This window comes from Eubalaena glacialis, chromosome 5 (genome assembly GCF_028564815.1).
Source record: "Eubalaena glacialis isolate mEubGla1 chromosome 5, mEubGla1.1.hap2.+ XY, whole genome shotgun sequence".
NCBI classification, from domain to species: Eukaryota; Metazoa; Chordata; class Mammalia; order Artiodactyla; family Balaenidae; genus Eubalaena; species Eubalaena glacialis.
In genome coordinates, this window is record NC_083720.1 from 94,345,321 (window position 1) to 94,360,521 (window position 15,201).

General features: G+C 39.0%; 1 protein-coding gene across 1 annotated transcript in view; it reads right to left on the bottom strand.

The window, feature by feature from the left end:
- The window catches only part of PPEF2 (protein phosphatase with EF-hand domain 2), a 51,460-nt gene extending 36,604 nt beyond the window's left edge, over positions 1–14,856 (bottom strand). Inside the window, exon 1 of the mRNA XM_061191489.1 lies at positions 14,619–14,856. The gene's annotated coding sequence lies outside the window, so the exon portion shown is untranslated. The remainder of the gene's footprint in view (positions 1–14,618) is intronic.
- Between the last annotated feature and the right edge of the window lie 345 nt (positions 14,857–15,201).

Genomic DNA, 15,201 nt, shown 5'->3' on the forward strand with positions numbered 1-15,201 from the left:
AATATGTTAATATAAATGTTTCAGACATTACATGAAATTTCTAAAAATCTTATATGTTCTGGTATAATGTTATGTCATAATCCTAGTTATTACTTTAAAATGTATATCTCAGAAATAACTAATTTTCTTGTCAACTGCATTATTATGAACTTTCATCAAATCTTTAACCGTGGTCATTTTTAAGTCTTTTGTCATTTACAGACAGTTCTGGGTGTACTCTGATGCTTTTGCAAATATGTTCCTATAAAAGGGCTTCATCTTCAAGAAATTCATGGAAAAGACTCTGACAAGTACAGGTTTCTGGTAACTGACTGTACTGCTGAACTGAATGAAGAAGCATTTTCAGAACTCTAATGAAAAACTGATGAACTCATAAAAGTGCTAACAAAAGATCAAGATAAAAAAAAAATTAATTACATGGGACTAGTGAACTGATGAGGATGAGTATAATTTTTGTGACTTTCTGTTTGAATTAAAAAAAAAAAATCCCACAAGGACTCAGAGGCAAAGAATATACAAATCAATTTTCACTGCAAAGTAAAGGAGCTGTTACAGTGGAGGATTACCGGACTGAATGTCAATATTATGACATAGTATGAGTGTGTTTCGTGTTTGGTAATTGCAATCATTGTTGCTTTTGTTGTGGTCATCCATGTACAATGCTTGGTGTCAGTCTATTTATCTCTTGTAAAAATAAGATACAGTGTGTGTGCGTGAAAAAAAAAAAAGGAAGAAGGAACCTGCAATAGGGAGATTTGGGCAGAATATTAGTTCAGGTAGACCAAATTATCTATGAACCTTGTCTCCCACATCATAAAAAAAAGTGTGAGGCTATCATGTGATAGCACCTTCCCCCACCTCCCCAGCCTCAGTGCATGAGATATTCCTCCCCTATGTTCCCTCCATGTGTCATCTCATCTCTCCCCTATGTTTTCAACCTTCCTACTAGATTTTCTTCAGTCTAAAAACATACTGAAGTCTCTTCTCAGAGCATTTCATCATCATCATCATCCTTTGACCTCCTATATCCCTCAAGCTATAACCCAGCTTCTCTTTTCTTCTCATCCAGATTTCTCTAGAGTAGACCACTTATTTTCTCCTTAATTCCTCTTAACACCATGTTTTTCATCCTCACTATTGACCAAACCTTTTCATGCTGATGTCTCCAATGCCTTCATCTTTTCAGCCCTGACCTTGCCAGAACAGCAAGGCCATCACGTCACAAGTCATGCCTTGATTTAAATTCTACCCCTTGGCTTTCCATGATGGCATGCTCCTATCTCTTGTTGACACAACATTAACCAGTCAATCTCAGAAAGAGTTGGAAATTTTTATTTGAGCCAAATTTGAGGATTTATAACGCAGGAAGAGCGTCTCAGAAAGCTCTGAGAACTGTTCTGCTGGTTAGAAATCAAGGCACAAGTATATAAGTTTTTTTTGAGACAGAGAGCTGTACAGCAAATGATGTATTACAGTTTACACAATCCTGATCTGCAAGTACAAAGTGGCGGGTCATGTGACCCCTTACAAGATCAAGAAGGAATGTCATCTTCAAGCAATTGTCTTCTTGGTGCTGGGAGAATGTTGTCTTTATGGCTGAGCAGGTATTCCTGCCGATGGGGGAGGTTTGGTCGGTGCATAATGCAGATACACAGTGCACAGTAGAGGGGAGAGAGGAGGCCAAAGGGCAGAGAAATTTTTTTATGTTTAAATTCTTCTTGTCTTGCCATAAAATATGAATTTTATTTCATACTGTCTCTTTCTTCTCTCTCCTTCCTGAGCTCATTTTTCTCTATCCACCCCTTAAATGTCGATTTGATTTGTATTCTAGTCTCAAATGTCTGCTCTCCTCACTCTGTATATGCTTCTTAAATAACTGAGTCAACTCACACTTTCAGCTGTCACTTCCTCCCTCTTAAATCTCCATCTCCATTTCAGACTAACTCTAAACTTCAGCCTCACACACCCAGCTTCCTGCTGAATTTTGGGGTGCCTCAGACTCCATGTAATGCAAATAGAACTCATCTTCCCAAAAGCCTCTTCCTCCAGCCTCATCTCTCTTTTCTCCTTTCTTTGACTCTGCTTCTTGACCACCATGACTTCTGGGTTCTTGCTCTTACCTGGAATGTCCTAGCCCACACTTGACTAACTTTACTCATTCCTTAAGGCTCACTTCAGGCCTCACCTTCCTTAAGGAAGCCAGTTCAACACGCCCCTCCTCTGAACTCCTGAATATCCTAGTCACATCTCTGATGAAATAAAATTTACATTTCAAGGCAGGACAAGAAAAATTAAACACAAAATTCTCTCTGTGTTTGTTTGGGCCTCTTTCTTCCCTCCCTAATGTGTAGTATGCATCTGCATTTCACATTAACCAGACCTCGTCAAAGACGGGGGTGCCTGCGGAAGCATAAAGATGAATTTTTTTTCTTTCTTCTTATGCTAGCAATGTGACTTCTTAGAAGAATAGTGCTCTTTCCCCGCTCCGTAGGGGGTCATGGCGACTTGCTGTTCACTTTGCCCATGCTTACCTGGACTGTGTATCCTTGATGAACTTTACGTAAAATATCGGTGTGTCATTTTGATGTACAATTCTTTGTCTCCAAAATGTATATGACTGTGCCTTTGACTCCTAACAAGTGGAACAGTTCTTAGAGCTTTCTGAGAAGCTGCTTCCTAGGTTACAATCCTGTTTGGCTCAAATAAAGTTCCCTTTATTTTTCTTCTTAACTTGATAGTTAACTGAATTTTCCTTGTCATTTTCTTGGGGTAGCCAACAGGATATCAGAGACACCCACAAGAGGACACCTGGAGTCTACCCCAAACCAGTGCTTGGTACCAGCATGGGCCCTTTGAGCCCCCTCCACTTCTCAGTATTCCTCAGGTGCTTTGGTGAGTTCTCCTGATATCCAGACACCATTGCTTTAAATGACGTCCTGAATTTTATTCAAGCTGTTTCTCTTGGGACTTGGAGTCCTAAGGGGATACTGGTATATTTCCTATTTCCTAGGCAGGGACCGAAGGGGAAATTCCTAGGCAGACACCTAGGAGGAACTTTGAAGTAAACTGGATTGGCCATCCTTTTTTTAAAATTTGGCTTAAATTGGAAAGATTATGTATATATGGTCTGAACAAACTTTTGCTGGTGAAATGAGAGACTGAGCCTGCTCAGCTCTGAAGAAAAGGGACTTCGCTCCTTCCGGCCATAATGTGTCCTCAGGTGACTGAGAACCTAGCGAAAGTGTCTGAGAATCAATCCTCATGCCATGCAGTGGTCTTACAGGGGATCCCAGTACAATCATTACATAAATTCTGCTCCCCAGGGGGCACAATAAGGCTGATCACCTAGTGCTCTGGGCACCCATGGCAGTTTTAGACTGCTGGAGGGAGAGACTCAGACATGTAAGAGAGTCGAACAGACCCAAGGGTAACTCCTTGGGAAGCTAGACTCAGAAGCAGCACACATTCGATCCATCACACTGACCTCAGAAAGTTGTTCAGATCATATCTGAATTAGGGTACCAAATGAATAACGGGAAACCGTACCTCAAAGGCCGAACGGCTCCCGTATATGCACCCACTCCTGGAACCCCGGCTGGCTTCATGTACAATTGAAACAAAGCCAATGCTTGCAAGCACTTTAATCTTAACTCTTAAATGGCCAGGATAGAACTCTTTTGACGTTCCAAAACTGTAGAGAAAACCAGCTTGATAAAACATCTTTGCAAAATTCTGACCCTGAGAGAACAAAAGTATTCCTAGGAGAAAGCTTAAAGTTATAACTCTTATCATGTCTTGAAATGTAAACATAGCCCATATCGCCTGAGACTACAGCCTTGGCTCCATTAATAGAACTTAAAACTGAAAGGGGGAAAAAAAAGGAGAGGGGCGCTTTCTAAAACTCAAGCAAGAAAACTGAGATCTCTGTCTGTGTCTATCTGGATGTATGTATGTCTGTGTGTATGTTATAAAAATAATATAACCCTACCTCTGGATGGTGTTATCAAAATTAATTTGTAAAAGAGCTCTATTTAATTGACTTAAAAGCAAGTGCTTACAAATCAAATATTTCTAAATGTAACTTAAACTAACACAAATTTTTAAAGGATCACGTGATCTAGGATTAATCTTTACTGAAACAAGAAGCAAGTTTAAACTGATGGTTTAATTAATATAGACATGTTTTTAGAGTCATCAACATTAAGTAGAATACTTTTATTGCACCTAGGTTTACTGAAATTCAGTAAGTTCATTTATCTAAGTTATAAAATTTGTTAACAAGAAAATTAATGATCTGATGATATTTTCATAGGTAATGAAATAGATATAAATGGGATAAAAGGTTTTGGGTAAATTATTTAAGAACAATTATGTTTTATGCTATGTCTACCTAAAAATAGTTTCTCCAGATTTCTGGCAACTTGAAACCTTAGAGTTCTGGTAAGTTAAATGACGGAAATTCATTGAATGTCTAGATCATTTTTTTCCTCTAGACCATTTTTAATAAGATAAAATGCTGAAACATTAATTGCTAAAGGAGTCTATGTTTACCTATTTTTGACTTCTTATTACAATGAAACTAAATATGTATGAGAATATTAATAAATATTTTGTGCTTTGTTGAAAGATTATACTATGAAATGGCATATATTTCTAGAAATTTATTCTAAAACGGGAACCTTTGAGAAAAGAGTTTTATGCATGGTCAAGACTATCTTAGAGGAACTTCCCTGGTGGAGCAGTGGTTAAGAATCCGCCTGCCAATGCAGGGGACACGGGTTCGATCCTTGGTCCGGGAAGATCCCACATGCCGCAGAGCAACTAAGCCCGTGCGCCACAACTACTGAGCCTGCGCTCTAGAGCCTGCAAGCCACAACTACCGAAGCCCACATGCCTAGAGCCCGTGCTCTACAACAAGAGAAGCCACCGCAATGAGAAGCCCGCACACCGCAACAAGAGTAACCCCCGCTTGCCCAACTAGAGAAAGCCAGTGCGCAGCAATGAAGAACCAATGCAGCCAAAAAAAAAGAAAAAAAAGACTGTCTTAGATTAGATGGAATTTGATTAAATAAGTGAATTTTAATATTAAGTGTGAAAAGGTGTAAAACTAGAATTTGACTTTTTTCTCTAAGTTTTCTTTGAAATGTTAATTTGCTTTTAATAACAGATTGTGAAGTTTCTTTACCAGTAACTTTCTGCACTTGCCTTTGAAATCGTTTCCTGTCACTTTGGTTAAGTGAATAAATATTGTTTCACAGTGACTTATGATCCTACTTGGCCAAACATTTACAACCTTTTGATATCTTTGACAAACTTTCTCAAATCAAATTCTAAATGAAGTTCTTTTGACCTCTAGCTAACTTTGGGATACTACAGAGGGCCCCTGAACATCCCAAAGAGATATATTAAAATAATCAGGCTTATTTGGTCTGTTAAATTACATGGGAAACATTGTCAAATGAGTAATGATAAACCTTCTTAAGTTATATTCTATGGGTAAACGTTATTAATATAAATGTTCTAGAAATTATATGAAGTTCCTAAAATTTGAAATGTCCATAATTCTAGTCATTATCTTAAAATTTCATACGTCACAGAAATAGCCAAATTTCCTTGACAATTGCATTGTAATGAGGTCTTTAACCATGCTTTTAAGTCTTTTGTCACTTACAGATAGCTATTGTCTTACTCTGACCCTTTTACAAAAATGCTTGTAAATGACTTGCTTTTATGCTCCAAAACTAAATTAGACTCGGTAGCAAAAGGACTTCTACATTGTATGTGGGCCCTTTCAGCAAGGGCTCTCTTATGTAAGGTTACTGAAGAAATAGTAATGGGGTCTCCTATAACTGTTTATGTCCCACACTCAGTTGAGTCTCTTCTAAACTCTCACCACATTTAGCACTATTCTGTATGCCAACTAACTTCTTAAGAGGCATTGTTGCTTTCTGCACCTAATACTATCTTGCTTCTATGTAATAACCTTAACCCTGCAACTTTGCTTCCAGCACTACAGGAAGAAAACAACTAAACTGCATAGTGTTAACAGATTATCTTTTTGCTCCCAGGAATGATTTACAAGAAGCTCCTATTGATAAGGCTAATCTATTTGATTTACAGATGGGTCCTCCTTAAGGGATGAATATTACCGAGCTGGATATGCAATAACATCCACAGTGGACACAACTGAAAGTTCGTATTTACCAGAAACAATGTCAGCAAAATAAGCTGAACTAATTACCTTAACCCAAGCTTGCCAACTAGCCAAAGACCAGATAACAAATTTTTACACTGACAGTTGCTACGCTTCTGGAGTGGCACACAATTTTGGAATGCTATGGAAACAATGAGGTTTTTAACCTCTTCAACACAACCTATTTAAAAAATGGGGGAATTCCCTGGCAGGCCAGTGGTTAGAACTTAGCACTTTCACTGCCAGGGGCTGGGGTTCAATCCCTGGTCGGGGAACTAAGATCCTGCAAGCCGCAAGGCGCAGCCAAAAAAAAAAAAAAAAAGGAAAACAGGTTGCAGAGTTGTTAATTGTTATGCAACTGCCCAAATAGTTAGCAATTATTAAAACACCAGGGCATTCCAAATCTGACACTGTGGAAGTGAAAGGAAATCAGCTTGTTGATGCTGCAGCCAAAGAGGCAGCTTTAAACACTAATCTTGCCCAGCCTTGAGAATGTTCACTGCTCTCCATTAACCCTGCTAATGAAATAAAAGATTTCTTTCTACAGGCTCAGGAAACCACCGCTAAAGAAAAGAAGTAGATACTGGAACAAAAAAGGGGAATTTTGACCCCACCACACAAATATGGTTTAGACCTGATTAAAAAGCAAACCAGAAAAACCTTATAGTGTCTATTGAAGCACAATTGCCATTACTCCAGCATGTACATTCGTTACCCCTTGGGCATCCGAGAAAATGGTTTTACAGAAAAAACAATATTTTTGGAAACTTTCACCCATGGTGGTTCAAAAGAAATATATTACATTATTGACAGGGTCTTATTGAGACACTTTAAAAAACTGGTAACTAGCTCCTTTTACAGCAAGCTTCTGGGAGATGAAAACCTTAAGGATCATGGAATACTACCTAAAGGTTTTGTTTATTGGAAAGGACATCAAATAAAAGATTCCTTGCAGCCACGATGGCAAAACCTTGTCAAGTATTATTAAATAATCCATGTACAGCCAAACCGAAAGACATTAATTCATGGATTCACATCTTTATTTTATTTATATTTTGGGCCTTGCCACGTGGCTTGTGGGACCTTAGTTCCCCGATCAGGGATCGAACTTGGGCCCCAGCAGTGAAAGAGCTGAGTCCTAACCACTGGACTGCCAGGGAAGTCCCTCACATCTCTCATTTTTAAAAAGGCCCCTCCAAACTTGCACAAGCCTCTTAGATAGCCTCATCCACCAGAGGGCAGACAGCAGAAGCAAGAAGAAGTACAATCCTGCAGCCTGTGGAACAAAAACCACATTCACAGAAAGATAGAAAAGATGAAAAGGCAGACGGCTATGTACCAGATGACGGAACAAGATAAAACCCCAGAAAAACAACTAAATGAAGCGGAGATAGGCAACCTTCCAGAAAAAGAATTCAGAATAATGATAGTGAAGATGATCCAGGACCTCAGAAAAAGAATGGAGGCAAAGATCGAGAAGATACAAGAAATGTTTAACAAAGACCTAGAAAAATTAAAGAACAAACAAACAGAGATGAACAATACAATAACTGAAATGAAAACTACACTAGAAGGAATCAATAGCAGAATAACTGAGGCAGAAGAACGGATAAGTGACCTGGAAGACAGAATGGGGGAATTCACTGCTGTGGAACAGAATAAAGAAAAAAGAATGAAAAGAAATGAAGACAGCCTAAGAGACCTCTGGGACAACATTAAACGCAACAACATTCGCATTATAGGGGTCCCAGAAGGAGAAGAGAGAGAGAAAGGACCCGAGAAAATATTTGAAGAGATTATAGTCGAAAACTTCCCTAACATGGGAAAGGAAATAGCCACCCAAGTCCAGGAAGTTCAGAGAGTCCCATACAGGATAAACCCAAGGAAAAACACGCCGAGACACATAATAATCAAATTGGCAAAAATTAAAGACAAAGAAAAATTATTGAAAGCAGCAAGGGAAAAACAACAAATAACATACAAGGGAACTCCCATAAGGTTAACAGCTGATTTCTCAGAAGAAAAACTACAAGCCAGAAGGGAGTGGCATGATATACTTAAAGTGATGAAAGGGAAGAACCTACAACCAAGATTACTCTACCCAGCAAGGATCTCATTAACGTTCAATGGAGAAATCAAAAGCTTTACAGACAAGCAAAAGCTAAGAGAATTCAGCACCACCAAACTAGCTCTACAACAAATGCTAAGGAACTTCTCTAAGTAGGAAACACAAGAGGAGAAAAGGACCTACAAAAACAAACCCAAAACAATTAAGAAAATGGTCATAGGAACATACATATCAACAATTACCTTAAACGTGAATGGATTAAATGCTCCAACCAAAAGACAAAGGCTTGCTGAATGGATACAAAAACAAGACCCATCTATATGCTGTCTACAAGAGACCCACTTCAGACCTAGGGATACATACAGACTGAAAGTGAGGGGATGGAAAAAGATATTCCATGCAAATGGAAATCAAAAGAAAGCTGAGTAGCAATACTCATATCAGATAAATTAGATTTTAGAATAAAGAATGTTACAAGAGACAAGGAAGGACACTACATAAAGATCAAGGGATCAATCCAAGAAGAAGATATAACAATTATAAATATATATGCACCCAACATAGGAGCACCTCAATACAAAAGGCAACTGCTAACACCTCTAAAAGAGGAAATCGACAGTAACACAATAATAGTGGGGGACTTTAACACCTCACTTACACCAATGGACAGATCATCCAAACAGAAAATAAATAAGGAAACAGAAGCTTTAAATGACACAATAGACCAGATAGATTTAATTGATATTTATAGGACATTCCATCAAAAACAGCAGATTACACTTTCTTCTCAAGTGCGCATGGAACATTCTCCAGGATAGATCACATCTTGGGTCACAAATCAAGCCTCAGTAAATTTAAGAAAATTGAAATCATATCAAGCATCTTTTCTGACCACAACGCTATGAGATTAGAAATGAATTACGGGGAAAAAAACGTAAAAAACACAAACACATGGAGGCTAAACAATACGTTACTAAATAACCAAGAGATCACTGAAGAAATCAAAGAGGAAATCAAAAAATACCTAGAGACAAATGACAATGAAAACATTATGATCCAAAACCTATGGGATGCAGCAAAAGCAGTCCTAAGAGGGAATTTTATAGCTATACAAGCCTACCTCAAGAAACAAGAAAAATCTCAAATAAACAATCTAACCTTACACCTAAGGGAACTAGAGAAAGAAGAACAAGCAAAACCCAAAGTTAGCAGAAGGAAAGACATCATAAAGATCAGAGCAGAAATAAATGAAATAGAAACAAAGAAAACAATAGCAAGGATCAATAAAACTAAAAGCTGGTTCTTTGAGAAGATAAACAAAATTGATAAACCATTAGCCAGACTCATCAAGAAAAAGAGGGAGAGGACTCAAATCAATAAAATTAAAAATGAAAAAGGAGAAGTTACAACAGACACCACAGAAATACAAAGCATCCTAAGAGACTACTACAAGCAACTCTATGCCAATAAAATAGACAACCTGGAAGAAATGGGCAAATTCTTAGAAAGGTATAACCTTTCAAGACTGAACCAGGAAGAAACAGAAAATATGAACAGACCAATCACAAGTAATGAAATTGAAACTGTTATTAAAAATCTTCCAACAAACAAAAGTCCAGGACCAGATGGCTTCACAGGGGAATTCTATCAAACATTTAGAGAAGAGCTAACACCTATCCTTCTCAAACTCTTCCAAAAAATTGCAGAGGAAGGAACACTCCCAAACTCATTCTATGAGGCCACCATCACCCTGATCCCCAAACCAGACAAAGATACTACAAAAAAAGAAAATTACAGACCAATATCACTGATGAATATAGATGCAAAAATCCTCAACAAAATACTAGCAAACAGAATCCAACAACACATTAAAAGGATCATACACCATGATCAAGTGGGATTTATCCCAGGGATGCAAGGATTCTTCAATATATGCAAATCAATCAATGTGATACACCATATTAACAAATTGAAGAATAAAAATCTTATGATCATCTCAATAGATGCAGAAAAAGCTTTTGACAAAATTCAACACCCATTTATGATAAAAACTCTCCAGAAAGTAGGCATAGAGGGAACCTACCTCAACATAATAAAGGCCATATATGACAAACCGACAGCAAACATCATTCTCAATGGTGAAAAACTGAAAGCATTTCCTCTAAGATCAGGAACAAGACAAGGATGTCCACTGTCAGCACTATTATTCAACATAGTTTTGGAAGTTTTAGCCATGGCAATCAGAGAAGAAAAAGAAATAAAAGGAATACAAATTGGAAAAGAAGAAGTAAAACTGTCACTGTTTGCAGATGACATGACACTATACATGGAGAATCCTAAAGATGCCAACAGAAAGCTACTAGAGCTAATCAATGAATGTGGTAAAGTTGCAGGATACAAAATTGATGCACTGAAATCTTTTGCATTCCTATACACTAATGATGAAAAATCTGAAAGAGAAATTAAGGAAACACTCCCATTTACCATTGCAACAAAAAGATAAAATACCTAGGAATAAACCTACCTAGGGAGACAAAAGACCTGTATGCAGAAAACTATAAGACACTGATGAAAGAAGTTAAAGATGATAGCAACATGCAGCTCAATATCAAAAAATCATATAACCCAATCCAAAAATGGGCAGAAGACCTAAACAGACATTTCTCCAAAGAAGATATATAGATGGCCAACAAACACATGAAAAGATGCTCAACATCACCAATCATTAGAGAAATGCAAATCAAAACTACAATGAGGTATCACCTCACACTAGTTAGAATGGCCATCATCAAAAAATCTACAAACACGGGCTTCCCTGGTGGCGCAGTGGTTGAGAATCTGCCTGCCAATGCAGGGGACACGGGTTCGAGCCCTGGTCTGGGAAGATCCCACATGCCGCGGAGCAACTAGGCCCGTGAGCCACAATTACTGAGCCTGCGCATCTGGAGCCTGTGCTCCGCAACAAGAGAGGCCGCAATAGTGAGAGGCCCGCGCACCATGATGAAGAGTGGCCCCCACTTGCCGCAACCAGAGAAAGCCCTCGCACAGAAATGAAGACCTAACACAGCCATAAATAAATAAATAAAATTAAAAAATGAAATAAAATAAAAATAAGAATGGATACCATTAAAAAAAATCTACAAACAATAAATGCTGGAGGGGGTGTGGAGAAAAGGGAACCCTCTTGCAGTGTTGGTGGGAATGTAAATTGGTACAGTCACTATGGAGAACAGTATGGAGGTTCCTTAAAAAACTAAAAATAGAACTACCATATGAGCCAGCAATCCCACTACTGGGCATATACCCTGAGAAAACCATAATTCAGAAAGAGTCATGTACTACAGTGTTCACTGCAGCACTATTTCAATAGCCAGGTCATGGAAGCAACCTAAATGCCCATCGACAGATGAATGGATGAAGAAGATGTGGTACATATATACAATGGAATGTTACTCAGCCATAAAAAGGAACGAAATTGGGTCATTTGTTGAGACATGCATGGATCTAGAGACTGTCATACAGAGTGAAGTAAGTCAGAAAGAGAAAAACAAGTATCGTATATTAATGCATATATGTGGAGCCTAGAAAAATGGTACAGATGAACCGGTTTGTAGGGCAGAAATTGAGACACAGATGTAGAGAACAAACGTATGGACACCAAGGGGGGAAAGCCATGGGGGAGTGGTGGTGGTGGTGTAAAAAAAAAATTTTTTTAATAAATAAATAAATAAATAAAAGAAAAGAAAAGAAAAAGTCGCCTCCACCTAAATGGACTTCAGGCCCTGTTTCTCGCACCTGACTTCAACTAACCAATTCAAGCATCACCAAGCTAGGACAGAAGAAGACAACAGTAGCACACAGCTAACCCAAGAGTCTGGACCAGGCCTCTTAGACCCATCCTACTAGTTCAACAGTAGTGTTTACCAAATATCTATCTCTATATCAAAATTTAAAGTTATTGGTTTTACTTCTAGCTATCCTTTTGCCCAGTGTTGAAGACGGAAGGAAAATTCTGTAGTAAGTTGTCACAAAGTATAGTTACTGGAGGCAATTTAACTGATTGTTGGATCTGTCATCAAATTCCTTGGTCAATGAGAGGCTGATATAGATCCCTCATAATTCTTGACACTGACTTTTCAGATGTTCCTCTGAAGTGTTTCTTGTCAGCGTATACCTCCATGTTTGTTTACTACATTTGATAAATGTACTCAATTCTGAAGTTTCTGTAATGGGAAAGTGATGTTGGAAAACCAAATGGCTCGATTTTTAAAACTGCTTTGCAATGGGAAACTTGTTCTATAATCCAGACTGAATGCTGTGCTTTCATACCAGATTAGTCCGCTAATATAGCTATCTAATGACTCACATATAAAATCAGGTTTCTGCATTGAACAATCCCCTTTCCAGTCTAAATGAAATTCTGGGTAAATGGTTAAGCCCTGGGGATTCATGGCTTAAATCTTTGCTTCTGACTTTGCTATTGTTGTTGGCTATATTGATTGTGCTCTGTGTGATTAAGAGTAATAATCTCTTGTGCTTCTCAATGTATATTTAAAACTCCAACTAGAATAATGATGTCTAAATGACTTGAAACTATTGATGATATCTATAATTCAATATAAAACAACGGGCATGCATAATGCACATACAGGGTAAATTGACATAAGTACTACTGGACAACCTAGAATTGACTATCAGTCCTTGCCAAGCATTCTATTAGTCATTTTGATGTACGATCCTTTGTCTCCATAATGAATGTGACTGTGCCTTCCACTTTTAAGAGGCGGAACAGTTTTCAGAGCTTTCTGAGAATCTACTTCCTGGGTTATAATCCTCAGTTTGGCTCAAATAAAATTCCCTTTTTTTCCTCTTGATAGTTCATTGAATTTTCATCACTGAAATACCATATTCTAGTTTTCAATTTTGTATCTCTCTACTATTAGACTGTGAGTTCCTTGAGAGCAAAGACTGTGTGTGAGCAAATTCATCATTTTATCTCCAGGACTTAGCACAGTACCTGACACGGAGTGGAGATTCATTAAATAGTAATTGAATAAACTTTATGCTGGATTTATTTTTACACAACATAGATGAATCTTTCTCTAGCTCTTCTTCAGGAAGCACTGTGAGATGTACTAACTAAACATCAAGAGTGGATTTCACATCTATATTCTTTTACTCCTTTACTTCTACCCCATTCTCCTTCCTCTATTTTTGAAGGTTATTGTACTGGGGATTGTCAAAGAGTTGTTATCTTTTCTCTTGCAAATCAAAATGAAAGGCTCACCTTGCTTATCTTGGTTTAACATAATAAAGAAATAATCAAAGAAAAAAGCACCATATTTTTTATTTTTTTTTAAATCCACAAAATGGTTCCCAGATATAAGGGATGTTGTGAAAGCAGAATCTGAGTATGGGGTAAAGTGAGAAGCCATCATGACCAAAGCAACCAAACTCCCCCTAGATACCTGCAGTTTTAGAGATGGAAGGGAATTCAGCAATGATTGAGTCCACCAATGACTCACAACTTGCTTTGATCATTGGTAACTTGCCTATAGAGCCGTGCTATATATTAAAGTGTTTGGGTTTTGGAAGTGCACAGAATAGAAAGAAGTAAAATAATTCTCAGGGCAAAAACTGAAAAAGTAAAAACTGCATAAGATCAAAAATGAAAAATGGGGGCTTCCCTGGTGGCGCAGTGGTTGAGAATCTGCCTGCCAATGCAGAGGACACGGGTTCGAGCCCTGGTCTGGGAGGATCCCACATGCCGCGGAGCAACTAGGCCCGTGAGCCACAACTACTGAGCCTGCACGTCTGGAGCTTGTGCTCCGCAACAAGAAAGGCCGCGACAGTGAGAGGCCCGCGCACCGTGATGAAGAGTGGCCCCCGCTCGCCGCAACTAGAGAAAGCCCTCGCACAGAAACGAAGACCCAACACAGCCAAGAATAAATAAATTAATTAATTAATAAATTAAAAAAAAAAAAGACTATCTCCTATTAAAAAAAACAAAAAAAAACATGAGCTTGATATGTCCTCAGCGCCTTTTGGTAATGACTAACTGCTTCTCTAGCTGGTGATTCCCCAGCTGAGCCATCTTCTCAGGTAACTGGCACATTTACACTGCATGGGTGAGAGTCCTTTTCCTTCTACGATTTGACTTAGTATCATCCAGGACTCGAAGACCTCGAAACACACACAGCAAAGACCCTCCCTTGGTAAATGGATGAGATAACAAAGGGGCCGTCTCTGACTCTGTCCCCAGGCCAAATCTGTATCTATTTCCCGGGTGAACCATAAGTTTGTTGCCCTCATGGTCTCAGCTATTTCTGTACTTCAGGCTAGAAAGAAAGCTCTTACCTTCTTTGGTATGTGTTTTCTACGAGCCACAACGAGGCAGAAACCTCTTTAACACACAGGTGTGATCCCCATCTTGTCTTCAGAGTTGGCCGAGGGATCCCGGACTGATCCTGATTTCTTCCAGATCTAGAGTCCGATAAATTAGGTGCCGGGCTAGTCCGGCATACCTTCCCCGAGAGAGCCAGTGAGGATATCCACAGCCAGGGCCAAGCATTCAGGGCTCCCTGCTTTCCAGCAGCAGGCAGCTCTGACCTCAGTCAGATCAGGCCTGCAAGGAGGATTTGAAGAGGGAGGTTGCTCAGTTGGGGTGTGTCCCTCTCACCCAGGCCCAACCCCTGAAGACTGTTTCTCTGCTGCTCACTCCTGCCCCCTCCCCACTTCTAAGTCTTCTTACTCTCCTGGATTAGAAGGCTATGTTTCTCAAGCCACATCTGAGAAGGCTGAGCTCCTTAACCTAGAAACAGAAGAGTGCTGACAAGACAGATGGGCCTGGGGGCTCCAGAGATGGCTCCAGAGCCCAAGGGGTCCCAGCTGGAGCCACGCAGGAGGCCAAGGCATTCTTCCTTGTGGCTGTCTTTTCTCT